The following is a 15,229-nucleotide window of genomic DNA, read 5'->3' on the forward strand; positions in this document are numbered from 1 at the left end:
GGTCGGAAATAGCAATAAAGGTTTTTCCGGATACCAAAAATGGTCGGAACAAGGCTTTTGACTTGATTTAAGATCACTTTCAGGTGGTCGGAAATTACATAATTTCCAGTAGTGTAACCACAGTTTGGTTCGAATTGTCCGGTTCAAACCGAACTGTACATTGTAAAAATCAAATTGGAACCGAACTGTGTAGTACGGTTCCAGTTCAGGTTCCAAACCAGGAAAAAAAATAGAATAAGAAAAAGAAAACAATGCTACATACTAACTCTTAAAAAATATAATATAACATAAAAGAGGAATCTTATTGAAATTTCGATTAGATACGTAGACAACTTAAATAATCTTGGTAAAATTGAGTGTAAGTCCAAAATTATTTTTACTTTTTTAGTTACTTTAAAATTTAAATATTTGATATAGAAATTTCAAAAATAATAATAATAATAATAATAATAATAATAATAATAATAATAATAATAATTGTTGCATTTGGTTTATTTTAAAAATTGAAAATAAAATTTAAAAAAAAAAATCGATTCGAACTAACGGTTCAAATCAAAACTGTCAGTTCCAGTTTGACCTGGTCCAGAATTGAAACTGAATCGTGATCACATCTAGTGACAAAACCAATTATCATTGTTGTGATTAAATAGTCATCACCAACACTATCTGAAATAGTGATAAAAGTTATCAATAAAATAATTAAGGAATAAGGGTCAAATAGGCCATCAAACTGCACAGTACACTATAATACAATTAGGTCACTGAACCTAAAAAATCTACAATAGATCCCTAAACTAATCAATTTTATTCAATTCTTTCAATTTGTAGGTTTCTAACAGGTCAACTTAAATTCAAAATAATTTTAAAAAATAATTATCTAAAATTAAATAAACTAAAAACTTTTTTAAAAAATTAATAACTGGACTTCGTCTCCAACCCCGGAGAACAATCTTTGTCTCTGGCCAGAAACGAAGAAACATTCTTCTCCCTGTTGTCGTCAAGGTTCAAGCTTTGATATCTTTTCCCTGAGCTAAGTCCATGCGGGAAAGATATGGGCTTTCTTTTTCTTCATGAAGCAAATGATTGCAATGAAGTAGAGGCTTTCTCATTCTTTTTCCTCTTCCCCTCCTCACCATGTTTATAATTGTATGTGATGGCTTATAGCCATAGGGCATCATGCTATATGTACCCACCTATCTCCGACATGATCACAATCATGTGTACGGTCTATATATGTAAATTTTGTAACCATAAATCTTTTATGCCAACTCATTACAACATTATTTGCCCCAAGACATCATTAATCTACTATACGAGAAGTCTTACTTAATAGCATTACCAATAGTCCAATTTTTATCATTTTTGTTCTTCTTCTAAAAGGTTAAATTCTCAATCCATGTTTGATAGGGCATTTGAAAGATGTAAATCACGGTACGTAACTTGGTTCAGATAGGGCTAAATATTGGTGCGCACAAGGGATCTGCTCACTCTATACATAATCCCCACACGGTCGCCACTAAAGTTCGAACCTTAGTCTCTTCTCCCAAATATTGCCTATAAATCATTAAACTAAATTCGTACAGTCTATTTTTATCATTTTCCTCTCTCATTTTCTCTCCCCCCCCCCCCCCCCCCCCCTCCCTCCCTCCTATGTGACAAAAAAAAAAATAAATAATGACAAAAAAAAAAAAGGAAAATGAGAGAAAAAAAAAAAAGAATATTAACGGGCGCATCACACATGGAAAAGTTAAATTATTTTTTATTTTTTATTGTTGGACCCACAAAAAAACTTGCATTCCGCAAATATAGTTCTCTTCTCTCTTTTCGCTCTCCCCTCCCACTCAACATCTCTTTCCCCAAACTGTGAAAAAAAAAATCACAAAAAAAACTCTAATATGGTTGCTCTAAGACTTGCTTCCAATGACAGAGAGTTTCAATTCCTACCATAAATATTGGGAGTTTGATTTTAGGCTCCTTGTACACTGAAGTGTAGAGTTGAATCGGCTCGATTTAGGGTGGGTTCACGGAGTTCAGGATATAGTCCAGCAAAATTGGAAATCTGGATTCAAAAATAAATAAATAAATAAACATTACTTACCCTTTTGTCCATACCACGTACTGGCATGGTTATATCCGTGGGGTCCCATACAACAAATAATCCTCCTCACATGCAATTTTCTTGTTATGGAAATACCCAAAAAAATTATACCAATAATTCAACTATAAACATAAATTATTGGTAGAAGGTTTGATGAGATAGTGAAGCAAAATCTTGCTCACATGTTATAGATCATCGTCACTGTCCCACGATTATATTGCTTCAACGATCCAACATGCAGTAGTCAACATATTGACCATCACCATTTGTGTTCACAACTGCTAGCTAGCTGCCCATCAATTATTGCACACTTCTTAATTTAGTCGGCAAGCTTAGCTACTAATTCCATGCCCCTTTGGAAATGTGCTTAAGATTCATTTTATTTGAAGTCAATATTTGAATCTCATCGAAAATATTTCTCTATGAATCGTTATTGTCACATTTCTTTTAAAGTTAACATATACATTTTGTTAATTTAGAACCGATTAGAATGAGATGGGTGTGGGTCTCTTCTTGTTGCTTAACCAAAAGTATGGGGTACCAGTCCTGGAATGTGATTACCTTAAAACTCATGAAAAAAAAAATATTTTATTTTCACCGTTCCTTTGAGTTCTTGCCTAGCACATATAGCCATACAGGACTATTCTCGATGTATACCAAAATTAAAAGGTGTAGCTAAGATGGCGTGGGTCTTTTCTAGTTTAATAATAAATCTCGAATTAGAGTTTTGAGAATGCAGTTACCTTAAAAACTAGTTAAGGATAATTATTTCATTAATCATTCCAAAAAATTTCTTAATCGATTAAACAAGATACCACTCATTAACACCAAGCAAAATTGCCTCTTTTCTTTAATTATTTATTTTACCAAATTTTATTTTTGTTTTCCTTTGACGTCCATCCTCAGTTTCATATTATAGTAGACCAGCCACCATTTGCAGTCAATGCTCATGAAAGATCATAAATGGAGGACCTTGCATGTAAGGTATAGGTGAATTTCTACTAAGAGCCCGCAAATAATTAGTATTTTAATTCACAGATTTATGGTTTATTTAGTACTTTTTTATTGTGAATTATTGTTATACATACCAAGAGCCTTTTTGCTTTGCTAATTTTAGTCCACTATTCACCAAAAGCTAACTTAGTGAATCAATACAGAAATTAACTTCTCGATGAACATGTTGTAGTGTGTAATGTAACTTCTCTAAAATAACTCTCTAATAGCCCTAAATGGTCCAAAACTGGGAATCCTTATTAATTTGTTCCCTACATAACCTTTTTTCGATCTCCCAAAAGGTTGAATTCCCAACTCAAAAGGTACCCACATTCTGGCTTGACAGAGCATTTAGGATGATGTAAATCACAATGACTCAATGGCTTGGCAGACAGAGTCAAATGCCGATGGGCGGACAAGAGATTTGCCCATTTTGAACATAATCCCCACACTGTCGCCACCGAGATTCGAACATTGGTCTCTTCTTCGAAATACTGCCTACTGAACATTGAGCTAAGTCCGTGCAAACTTCCCTAAATAACCTTATAGTGAATCGTTCTCCAACTTCACCTCTCTCCACCAAATACCTCAGAATTGATCAGTATTCATATTTCGTATAGTCGCTATGTGAATGTGATCCTTTAACTTGTGGAGTTGGTAATCTGTTGACCTTATTGGAATTTTAGGTAATAATATATATATATATATATATATATATATATATATATATATATATATATATATATATAGAGATGTGTATTCAAATGAGGACAAGTATATTATAGAGGACTGTGAGGACAGATCTAGTGTGTGCCATTAGCAGGTATGTCGTGTGCCACAGTTTGTATGTCGCGCGCTAGATTTGTTAATTTATAGAGCTTGGGTTCGAAACCTGATGTTTACATTTATTCTTGTGTGCCATTATGTATTAAGTTGTGTGCCTAGTATAAATTTGTTGTGTGCCCATTATTTGTCCTCACAGTCCTCTATATATTGTTGTCCTCATTTGAACTCAACCCTATATATATATATATATATATATATATATATATATATATATATATATATATATATATATATAGGGCATATACGTATTATTTATAAATTTAAAAAAAAAAAAAAAAAAAAAAAAAAAGACACTCAGTTACATTTGTAAAGACTTAATTAGACTACTAATAACTAATTTACTCAAAGAAATAATTATCATTACCCCGAAAGAGATGACGGATCGGAGTAAGTGGAGCATGACTCTTGTACCTAAAGATCAATAGATCAAATTATGAGTTCAATTTTTGGTAACGCCTCGATCTATGTCAATGCACACCCGACCCTCAGATAGTAACTACAAGTTTCCCTCGTCATAAGAAAGTCTCGGGTGTAGCTCAAATTGATTTGCCAATCAACAAAGAATTGCTAGTTAGTTTTCTCGTCACTTTATAAGGGGCATATGTAGCTCAAATTGAATTGCCAATCGAAAAAGAATTGCTAATTAGTTTTTTCGTCACTTTATTATCTCTAGATATAACTTAATGAGTTGACTAATCTAATTCAAATTTTGTTGTTTATACATGTGTATGGTATAAACACTTTAACCCAAAAACAAACAAACAAAAAAAGTTGTAAAATACAAACATAACAAGCAAAACTTTCAAAATTAGAGTGTAAGCCACAATTTCTTAAGAATATATATATGGATAAATTTCATAATAGAGTAAAAAGTAAAGATATCGTAATTAAAGTAGGGCAGGTGAATGAATAACTTATTTATAGTCTTAGGGTATTGGTCTAATGGATCAGAATTTTCACTTAAGACTTGCTTTCAACGACATGGTGTGAATTCGATTCTTGTCAAGAACATTATCAAGTTAAGTTTGGAATGAATGAACTTTTTATACATAATACAATTTTGTGTTGAATCTCGAAATCAGGTTAATTTAATTACCTAATCATAAGTCTAAGAGATATATTTATGAAGTTTAGAATATAGTCCGAAGAGTAATAATTAAGGTATAGTTATTGTTAAAGATGAGAGAGACAATGGCGGCACAGGAGACGTGGGAAGTGAGGCGGAAGCACATGCATAGTGTCGGGTACAACGATTGACCGACCACAAGAAACTAACTTCCATATGCAACAGAGCTGTCAGACACGTACGTGTGGAGGAGGCAAGTCGTTTTAACTAGTCCGTTCAACCGTCTATTTCAAATCATGCCGCCCTCCTCCTCCTACTTTACGTTTAATTTAGTTTTGGTTTTAACTTTTAAGGACGGAATTACAACAAAAAAAACAATTCTAATTTCATGAGAGTTAAATAATAATAGTGTAACAAAAAATGAATTCTAGTTTCATGAGAGTTAAATAATAGTGTAATAAAAAAAAACAAGAGAATTCAACTTTTATTGTTGAATTAGTGAAATAAAATTACTAGAAATTTCAATTAAATAAAATATAATGGTAAAAAAAAAATTAAGTAGTATACAGATTAAAGTGTTAATATATAATAATAATAATAATAATAATAATAATAATAATAAAGAATGTTATTATAATATTATAATAAAAATATAATGAATAATAACAAATCATAAATTATAATAATCAATTTATTATAATAATATAATAAATCTTAAAGTATAATATAAAATATTAGTAATATGTTTATTATATTATATGGGAATGGTATTTTTGTCGTAACTTTCTAACTAATTATGATTTTTAAAAGAGTTAATTTCAGCAAGGTCCATTATCTTTGGTGACAATTTCAAATTTAGTCTCAAACTATTATTTTGGCATTTAACACCCTAGACTAGTTGAACATTTTTGTCATTCCACTGAAATCTTATTTTAGGTAAATGTATTTTCATCTCTTCAATATTTTTATTATTTACACACTGAGTTAATTTCAGCGGAGGTTCACTGTCTTTGGTGTCAATTTCAAATTTAGTCCCAGACAATCGTTTTTGTCATTTAACAACTCAGACTATCATATTTTGGACACTTTGGTCCTTCTGAATTCTGATAACTTTTTCAGGTAAACCCTATTTTAAGCAATGGCATTTTCGTTTCTTCAAAAGAAAATTCCAGTTTTTTTGCGCCAGCTTTTTTTTTTTTTTTTTTTTTTCAATTTTCATCTATTTAGTGGACTGCACCATCTCTCCTTCACCCCGACTCTTGTCTTCATCTCCTTCAACCCGGTCCAAAATCATCTTTCGTCAATGGCGATACCGAATATGTGAAAACATCCGAGCGTGGGGCAATCATTTTGCAATGCAGCTGGAAAGCTCAAGATGTCGCCACCTGGTCAGCTTCTCAGTCTGACCGCTATTGTTTTAGTCTATATATGATTCTGTGAATCATCTACTAATCTACTATAGTTGTAGAGCCCAAAAAAAACCCCTCTTCTTTGTCGTCGAAAAATACCATTTTCTAATATAGGGTTTCACCATTAAAAAAAAAAAAAATCATCAGAAGGACCAAAAGTATCCAAAATATGATAGTTTGGGGTGTTAAATAACAAAAACGGTTGTCTTGGACTAAATTTGGAAATGTCACCAAAGACAATGGACATCTGTTAGAGTTAACTCATTGGAAAATTTAAAAAAAAAAAAAAAAATTGAAGAGAAAAATAGTATTTCCTAAAATAGGGTTTCACCGGAAAAGTCATCAGAAGGACCAAAAGTGTCCAAAATATGATAGTCTGGTGTGTTAAATGGTAAAAACGATAGTCTGAAACTAAATTTGAAATTGACACCCTCTAACCAAATTAAACTGAAGAAAAGAATTGTAATTTCATCCTACCAAACGCTCTGTTATATATGTATTCGGTAGGTTGAATTCTATTGACTCTATTACAATGTAGTATCTAAGAGTCAATAACGCCTGCACTGAGACTCGAATTCACAATCTTCCAAATGAAAGTTCAACCCGGATACCATTGGACCACATATACTAATATTAAATTTAATTTATAAAAAAAATTAAAATAAAAATAATTACATTCAAACCTCATTAATTCAATCAGACATCATTAGAGAATTGTAGGCTCTTGCAGCTACCTTGACGATATATAAAGAAAGCTATCGTTCTTTCCATTAATAACCCATGCACTCGTAACAAATTAGAAAGAGGCGTTTAAAAAATATTTTGATGACTAGTTTTTTACGCGCATTGCGCGATTGGGATAATGTCCAATGCTTTTTTTTTAAATAAATACTTTAAAGTATATTAAGGCAAGATTATATTGAAATTGTTCATGCATAGATAATTGAAGGTTGAATTTGCGTATTTAAATAGATAATTCTTTTCCCAAATGTTGAGTCCCCAACCCCAAGGGCCCCCCACACTCTGACCCGACAGAGCATTGTGGGAAGTTGTAAATCACGGTGACTCAATGGTTCAGCAGACAGGGCCAAATGCTACTACGCACAAGGAATCTGCCCACTTTGGACATAATTCACGCATTGCCGCCGCCGAGGTTCAAACCTTGGTTTCTTCTCCCAAATACTACCCACTAAACCATTGAGCTAAGCCCATGCAGGTTAAATAGGTAATTCTAAGTTTACAAATGCAAGATAATATAGTCAATATTGATTATAATTGTCAATAAAATAATTGTATAGGTATGGTTGAAACCAAATACGGGACATAAGGGAGAGTAAATAAAAATTAGGGCATAAAATATGAAATATATACAAATATTGTTTAAGGAGATTCCGACATTAGGATTTGTGCTTAAGTTCTATTAAGACTTTAATATTAGAATTAGATTAATGGTGTAGTTATAATTCTATATTAGACTTTAATATTAGAATTAGACTAACGGTGAATTAACGGAAAAGTTAAATGGATAATCATATAATTAAGGATAAATTAGAAAATCTTAAAAGAAAAAAATTAAAACCTGAACAATATGAACCATTCATTTGATTTAATAGTTTGGCGGTCATTTTTTCTACCCAATGTTAATAATTAAATAAATTCGCTGGTCAAATCCGCTTGTATAATCCGCTAACGTTAACCGCTAACTGCTGATTGTCAAACAAGGACATTGCGAGGTAATTCTCACTTCAATTTTTGGTGTGATTTGAATACTCTCTTTGTCACATATCTCTCAAGTAGTTAATGTGGTTGGCTTTATTAATTATATTTTTTAATTTTTTCATGGTATTAATAAAATACTTGGTAAATAAATATATAGCATTATTTTATGTTATAACTTTGATATTTAATTAATAAAATAGTGCACAAAAAGATAATAGATAATGTAGTGAATATAATCAATTGATGAATTTGAATGTAAAAATTTTTACATTTGAGAAAAATAAAGACAATATAACTAATGAAAATATTTCTTTTAATTAATTTATTGATAATTAATAATTTATTTTTCACTGAATAAAGACATTGTAAGGACAATGTAGCGAATATAATCAATTAATAAATTTGAATATAAAGAATTTTTATATTGAAGAAAAATAAAGACAATATAACTAATAAAATTATTTATCTTATTTAATTTATTGATAATGAATAATTTTTTTTTTGAATAAAGACATTGTGAACACATAATTCTAAATTAAAGAAATGCATATGTATTATTTTTTGTTGTAACTACTAAATTATTATTTATATATAATTTAATAAGAGTAAAATAGAGTACTAATTATGTCAACTTGATTGGGATGAGGTTCGAACCTAAGACCTTTTTTTTTATTGAAATCAATGAGTAAGTTAACGGTGAACTAACGGCAATTCTTAAAATTTTAACCGAATTAGTAACGGTGTGTGGGTATTTTAGAAAATTTTAGTGTAAAATTTAAATCTGATCAATCTTTTAATCAATCTGAGCCATTCATTTGATTAAAATCTGTGACCGCCATTTTTTCTACCCATTATAGGCCTAACTCTCTTGGGCTCTTATTAGTATAGTAGATAGTAGATTTAAACTTGACGATCGAGTCAAAAACAAATTTGATATATATTTGCGTATCATATTTTCTAAAAATGATTTTCAGAAATTGTAAAATAATAATACCAAACGCTTTTGGTATTTGTATTTAACGTTATTTTTATAATTTCGTATTTACTTAAAGAATACGTCAAATACATATGATGATGATCGAGTAACAATACAAGAGTTTATTTAAAGTCATATTTTGGTTCCATTAGGATCGGAACTCCTATTTATACTATGCTTGTTGCAACGGCTCCAGGCGTGGCATTAAACGCCGCCGTTTCATGTTGTTAATCATACTTGAAAAGCATTCTTGCAAATTTTTGGTTTTTAGATTCAAGTTGCTACGCCAAAGGCCCGGAGCGACATAACTGTGGCCTTTCAAATGAAAGGTCTGGGCTCTAGTCTTTATCGGATTAATCTTAAACTCACAGGACTCGGCCGATGTAAATTAAACTGTGAGTTGCGCAATTAGTTCACCGGCTAGACCGTAGTTTTCATGTGAGTTGTGCAATTAGTCCACCGGCTAGACTCTAGTCTTCAACGGACTAATTCTAAGCTCACAGGACCCCGCCGATGTAAATTAAGCTGTGAATTGCGCAATCAGTCCACCGGCTAGACCCTAGTCTTCATGCGAGTTGCGCAATTAGTCCACAGGCTAGACCCTAGTCTTCACCGGACTAATTCTAAGCTCCCAGGACTCAGTCGATGTAAATTAAACTGTGAGTTGCGCAATCAGTCCACCGTCTAGACCCTAGTTTTCATGCGAGTTGCGCAATTAGTCCACCGGCTAGACCCTAGTCTTCAACGGACTAATTCTAAGCTCACAGGACCCCGCCGATGTAAATTAAACTGTGAGTTGCGCAATCAGTTCACCGACTAGACCTTAGTCTTCATGCGCGCACAAGAGATCTTATCTACATCTTCAATTCATATTTCTAGTTGAATTCGAACCTCTACACTGTCATTGACACTCATGCAAGGCAAACAACCACTACACTAAATCCCATGGGCTAAATTAAAAAACCTTTGTTTATAGTGCATACAATTATAAATTTACCAATCCTTAATAAACTATGTCAAATCGATGACATTAACCTTGATGATATTCAACAACTCAGTTGTCCAATAAAGCTAGCCCACGAGCCCCCTGCCATGCTTCACATGGCCAGCCTCCCACTATGGCCCTATAGTCCCACGCAACCACCCCAAAACACACTCATTTATATCCCTCCAATCCCTTCCATCTCCACAGTATCACACATTTCTTCTTTGCTTTTTATGCTATTTCTCCGGCCGCCATTAGCGACAAAATGGACGCAAAATGCTGCAGAAACAGTGCCAGGAAGACCACGACGAAGAGGAGGAGAGAACACAGCAGAGAGATGGTGGAAGGAGGAGTTGGTGGTGGTGGGTCTGTGAGGATGAGGGTGAAGAAGCTGCAGAAGCTCATCCCCGCCGGCGGTGGGCTGCCGCCGGAGCGGCTTTTCCGGGAGACGGCGGAGTACATTTTGCAGCTGAGGTTGCAGGTTGATGCGTTGCAAGCTCTCTGCAATTTTTACTATGCCAACAAATGGTGACAAACACTACAATAGTGTAGTTTATAAGTGGGTTATTACAAAATTAGCCCCGAGTAATACTACACATACTTCTATTTTTTCTCGGGTTTTTTTATAACTTTTTACTTATCCAAGGTATTCTGCTTGATCTAAAAAAAAAGCGGGTCATGCACAATTTTTTTTTCTTCCTTCTCCCATAAAATCAGAACACGTTTGCAAAAAACTTTACTCCTATCTCTCCTTTTGAATGGGATTCAAAAAGAGTATTTGAACCATATGGGGAATGCAAGTTTGATTTTTTTTTTTTTTCAAAAAAAAAAAAATCAGCATGGTTTAATTTGCTATGTTGTAACAGTTTTCACATTTGATCTATCTAGTTTTGCAGCTATATATATAGTTAACAATTTCTAAAATTTGTACTATATTTCTTTGACTTACGGAAAAAGTTAAAGTCGGTGTGCTCTGAGTAAGACTTGTCTTGTGATCCTAACCAATAAAAGATCATAAGGAAATAAACCCGTTTAAATTGTTCATAATTGACTAACTCAAATTAAGAAGATCAATAGACAGTTTTCAATCAAAGTTGATAGGAAGTAATTCGGTGTGTTGTATTTTACTTATTTAGGGTGTTGTAATTGACTGTTAGTATGTGTTAAATCAGAAGTTCTGATTCTATTGATAAATTATCGGTTTAAAATATTATAGTTAAATCGTATGTAATATTCGGAAAAAAAAATCTATCTAACATATTTAAATATTAAATTATGTAGATCTAGGATATAGACCATCATTCCTATTTTGCTTACTTTTTTTTGAATGCTACTAGCTCTATTACATTGTAGTATCTGTTCATATACTTTCTCAACCTACTGAAACACAAAGAACCAATAACAAATGGAAGTCCAATCCGGGTACCATTAGACCACATAGTCCTGGTCCTATTTTGCTTACTTAGTTAATCTAATTTTGACTATTTTAAAAATATATATATACAAAATTATTCGGAAATTGAAATTTCGACTATGCCAACTGCGAAGTAATACTTTCAATAAGTAGACTTGGAGCACCATGTGTGCATATGGTTTTTTTTTTAATGACAAGGGAAATATATATATATATATATATATATATATATATATATATGCAAAAGGGAGATAGGTAAGTCTGCTCTTTTGTAATAATATGTAAGTAACATAAGGGAGATATATATTACATTGCAAGCATAGCTATATTGGAACACTACTCAAAAAAATAAATAAATAAATAAATAAATGACCAGTTACTCATATACGGTACAAAACTGTTTATACAAATGTATAAGAACACTGAATATATGTGTTATCCAAATAGTAAGGGTATGGCCAATATAATGACTATTTGATTAGTACTCTTGTTCTTACTTGAAGAACTGAAGCTTTCGAGAGGGGAGGAAATTCATCATTTGCAGCGACAATGTTCAGCTGGTTCGTTTTTGTATGTGCAAGAGAAGAATATTGGGGTTTATCATGCTTGACTACCTTTTCATTCTTGTCAACTCTTTGTGGAGTTGATGGTTTTTCAAATTGAGGGGGACGAAGAACAATAGGTTGAATTCTCATAAGTTCTGGGTCAAGTTTGTAGTTGTAAGGCAATTTGCTTTCATCCATCCTTCTAAAAGTAATGGAAATTCTGCAATAAGAGAAGTAAGAAGAAAGATTATTAGTACCTCATAGGCAAAAGAATATAATATAAGAAGAATGCTGAAGTGATCTTAATTTATTAATGGGATTTAATGATTTAATTACCTTTTAGATGGAACACGAGGTACACAATGCTTTGCAACATCAGCTCCATTACCTTGTAAAACAAGCACCGATCTGCATTATAATAAATCAAAGTTAAGAGACTTCTATTTTCATGATTTCCACATTTTCGATCTCATTATATATGAATTAGCTAGATAGAAAAGATATTGAATAACATACCCGACTGGTAGAGGTACTGAGACTGGACCGAAAAATTCTCCAATGCCATGATTAAGAATCTTCAAACTCGAGCCAAAAACAATATTACATTCTGATAGAAACGATACGGAGCAAAACGGTCGAATAAAGTCGTGATGGTCGATATGAGGAGGAATGCAATCACCCTCATCGTAAATGTTGACAATGCAGCTATTAGGGATACATGTTGGAGGCAAAACATGCCATTTGACCATCCGTTTAATCATTTGCTTGAATAAAGTAGGCAATGGATCCACTTCTTCATCTCTTATTATACCAGGAGGATTGCCATTTTTGTCCTATCACAATATCATAATAATATAGAGTATAAGATAAGCTACTCAAAAAAGAAAAGGTAATAAGGAATATGAATATATTAACAAGTATTTTTACCACTGCATAATTGTAACAGCTACCAAATTGAATAATTGTACGCCCTTTGCGCCCCATCCACTTCTTTGGTTCATAATATGTTCTTGCTGCAAATTAAAGAATTAAACACACTAAGTAAGATATAGTCATTGATACCCATTTTCATAATATATAATTGACTATTAACATTGCTTATATATATACCTTTAAGCTGCCTTTTCTGACCCAATTGTTGATACTTGTACACACATTCAACAATCTTCATTTGCTCTTTTGCGTCGAAAATCCCAGTATGTAATTCAACACCTTCAACCACGTTTATCTCTTTCCCATCCACTCTCTCGTAGTGAACAAAATCCTTCTTACTCTTCACTTACGCAAATCTCATATGTTCTATCTTGTCCTCATCCGAGAACGTCGGGACCTGTTTGCGATTTACCGGTGCCGGCGACGATGCACCGGAAACCAACTTTTTCAACGGATTCCGGTAGGTAGGTGCAACTATGGGTGCATGCAGCACAGTAGCTTTCTCATATGGGCAAGAAAACGATATCTCACCGAATTGAACTACAAAAGTTTTTCCAAAAAATAAAAAATAAAAAAAATTAGCACACACTCGGAAGTCATGCGATGAAAGGAAAAATAACCATGAATCTGAATAAGGATATTAAAATTTAAATAGGGTCAGAGAGTGGCTAATGCTACCCTTGAAATGCAGAAATAGAATAATAAAACTTGGAAATTTTATTAATAAAAATCTGTAGTTATATAGGCTTATTACATGATTATTATACAAAAGTCTGTATTTATGGGCTTATATATTATGAGCGAAAAACAGATTAACATAAATAGCCATAAAAGCATAACTATGAATCTGAATTAATAAGGATATTAAAATTTAAATATGGAATGGTGGCTAATGGTACCACTTGAAAGGCAGAAATAAAATAACAAAATAGGAAAAAAAATTAATATAAAACTCGAAAATTTTATTAACATAAAATTTGTATTTATAGGTTTATTATGATAACAACTAAATCATAAAAATCATACTAACAAAAAAAAACCGAAAAAAAAAAATTTACTTACTGTTTAGTTTCTCCATGGGAGCTCTGATAGGAAACCTAACGGAGTGAATGCCGAGTTGGGAAGTAGTGAGTAAAAAAGCAATAATCTCACTTGGATGGGAATTTATATATAAGAGGGAAATTGATGTTAACTTAAACTTGTTTGGAATAGAATTAATGAATTAGGAAACCCAACCTTGATATGAATAGGAAAAAGTGATAGTTGGCGCCAAATTTAGGAAATATAGCCGTCATAGAGAAAAGCTGACACGGCAGTAGGGCAATCTAGTGACGTATCACGTATGTATACAGTATACATCAGCTTAAATATTTTTATCTACAATCTCCATCTACATCTCCAATCTACATCTACATCTACATCTACAATTCTAATAAGAGCCAATAATGTTATGTCCTTAACTGGAACAAAAAAATGTCGGTAGTATTATTTCTTAAAATAAATGGTTCATACTATTTTGATTTTAGTATTTTTTTTTAATGATTTTCCTTATTTACCCTCTATTATATTATTTTCTTCCCTTAAATAACCTAAATTCCGTTAGTATAAACTTTAGTAACGGAATATTCCGTTAACTATTTATTATTTTTAACTTATTCATTAATTTCTATAAGAAAGGTCTTAGGTTCGAACTTCATCCCAATTAGAGTTGGCATAATTGTTAAACAATATACTACAGATATGTTAAAATGTATTAAAAATATATAATATAAAATTTAACAAAAACTTTGGTCAAATAATTAGTCTGACTAAATACATAACATTCAAAGTTAAAGCATCAAAGATTATAAAACAAGAACTTTAAAAATCATTTGATTTTTATGCATTTAAAAAAAAAACAAAAAACAAAAAAAACAAAAAAACAAAAACAAATTTTGGTTAAGTTTTTTTTTCGTTTAATTAATCTTCTTTTGATTATTTAGATCAGAACAAAACTTAATATTTCAATTATACTTTTGTATTATTGGTATGATTTATGTCGTTATGGTATTAATATTTTTTGTATGTATTTTTAATTTTTTATAATGGTACAATTGTACATTACTTTATAAATATTATACTATTATTTTTTTATCCGACAAAATTGTTCTTACATCATTGTCACCCTGCGCGACATAACTACAAAGTTGTTGATCATAAATAAAATTACATTTAGACTCTAAAACGGTAGGACAATTTTTCAAAG

General features: G+C 31.8%; 1 pseudogene; it reads right to left on the bottom strand.

The window, feature by feature from the left end:
* Positions 1–10,267: 10,267 nt before the first annotated feature.
* Positions 10,268–14,068, bottom strand: LOC109171839 (annotated as a pseudogene).
* Between the last annotated feature and the right edge of the window lie 1,161 nt (positions 14,069–15,229).

The sequence above is a fragment of the Ipomoea nil genome, unplaced genomic scaffold, assembly GCF_001879475.1.
Source record: "Ipomoea nil cultivar Tokyo-kokei standard unplaced genomic scaffold, Asagao_1.1 scaffold0382, whole genome shotgun sequence".
Lineage (NCBI taxonomy): Eukaryota > Viridiplantae > Streptophyta > Magnoliopsida > Solanales > Convolvulaceae > Ipomoea > Ipomoea nil.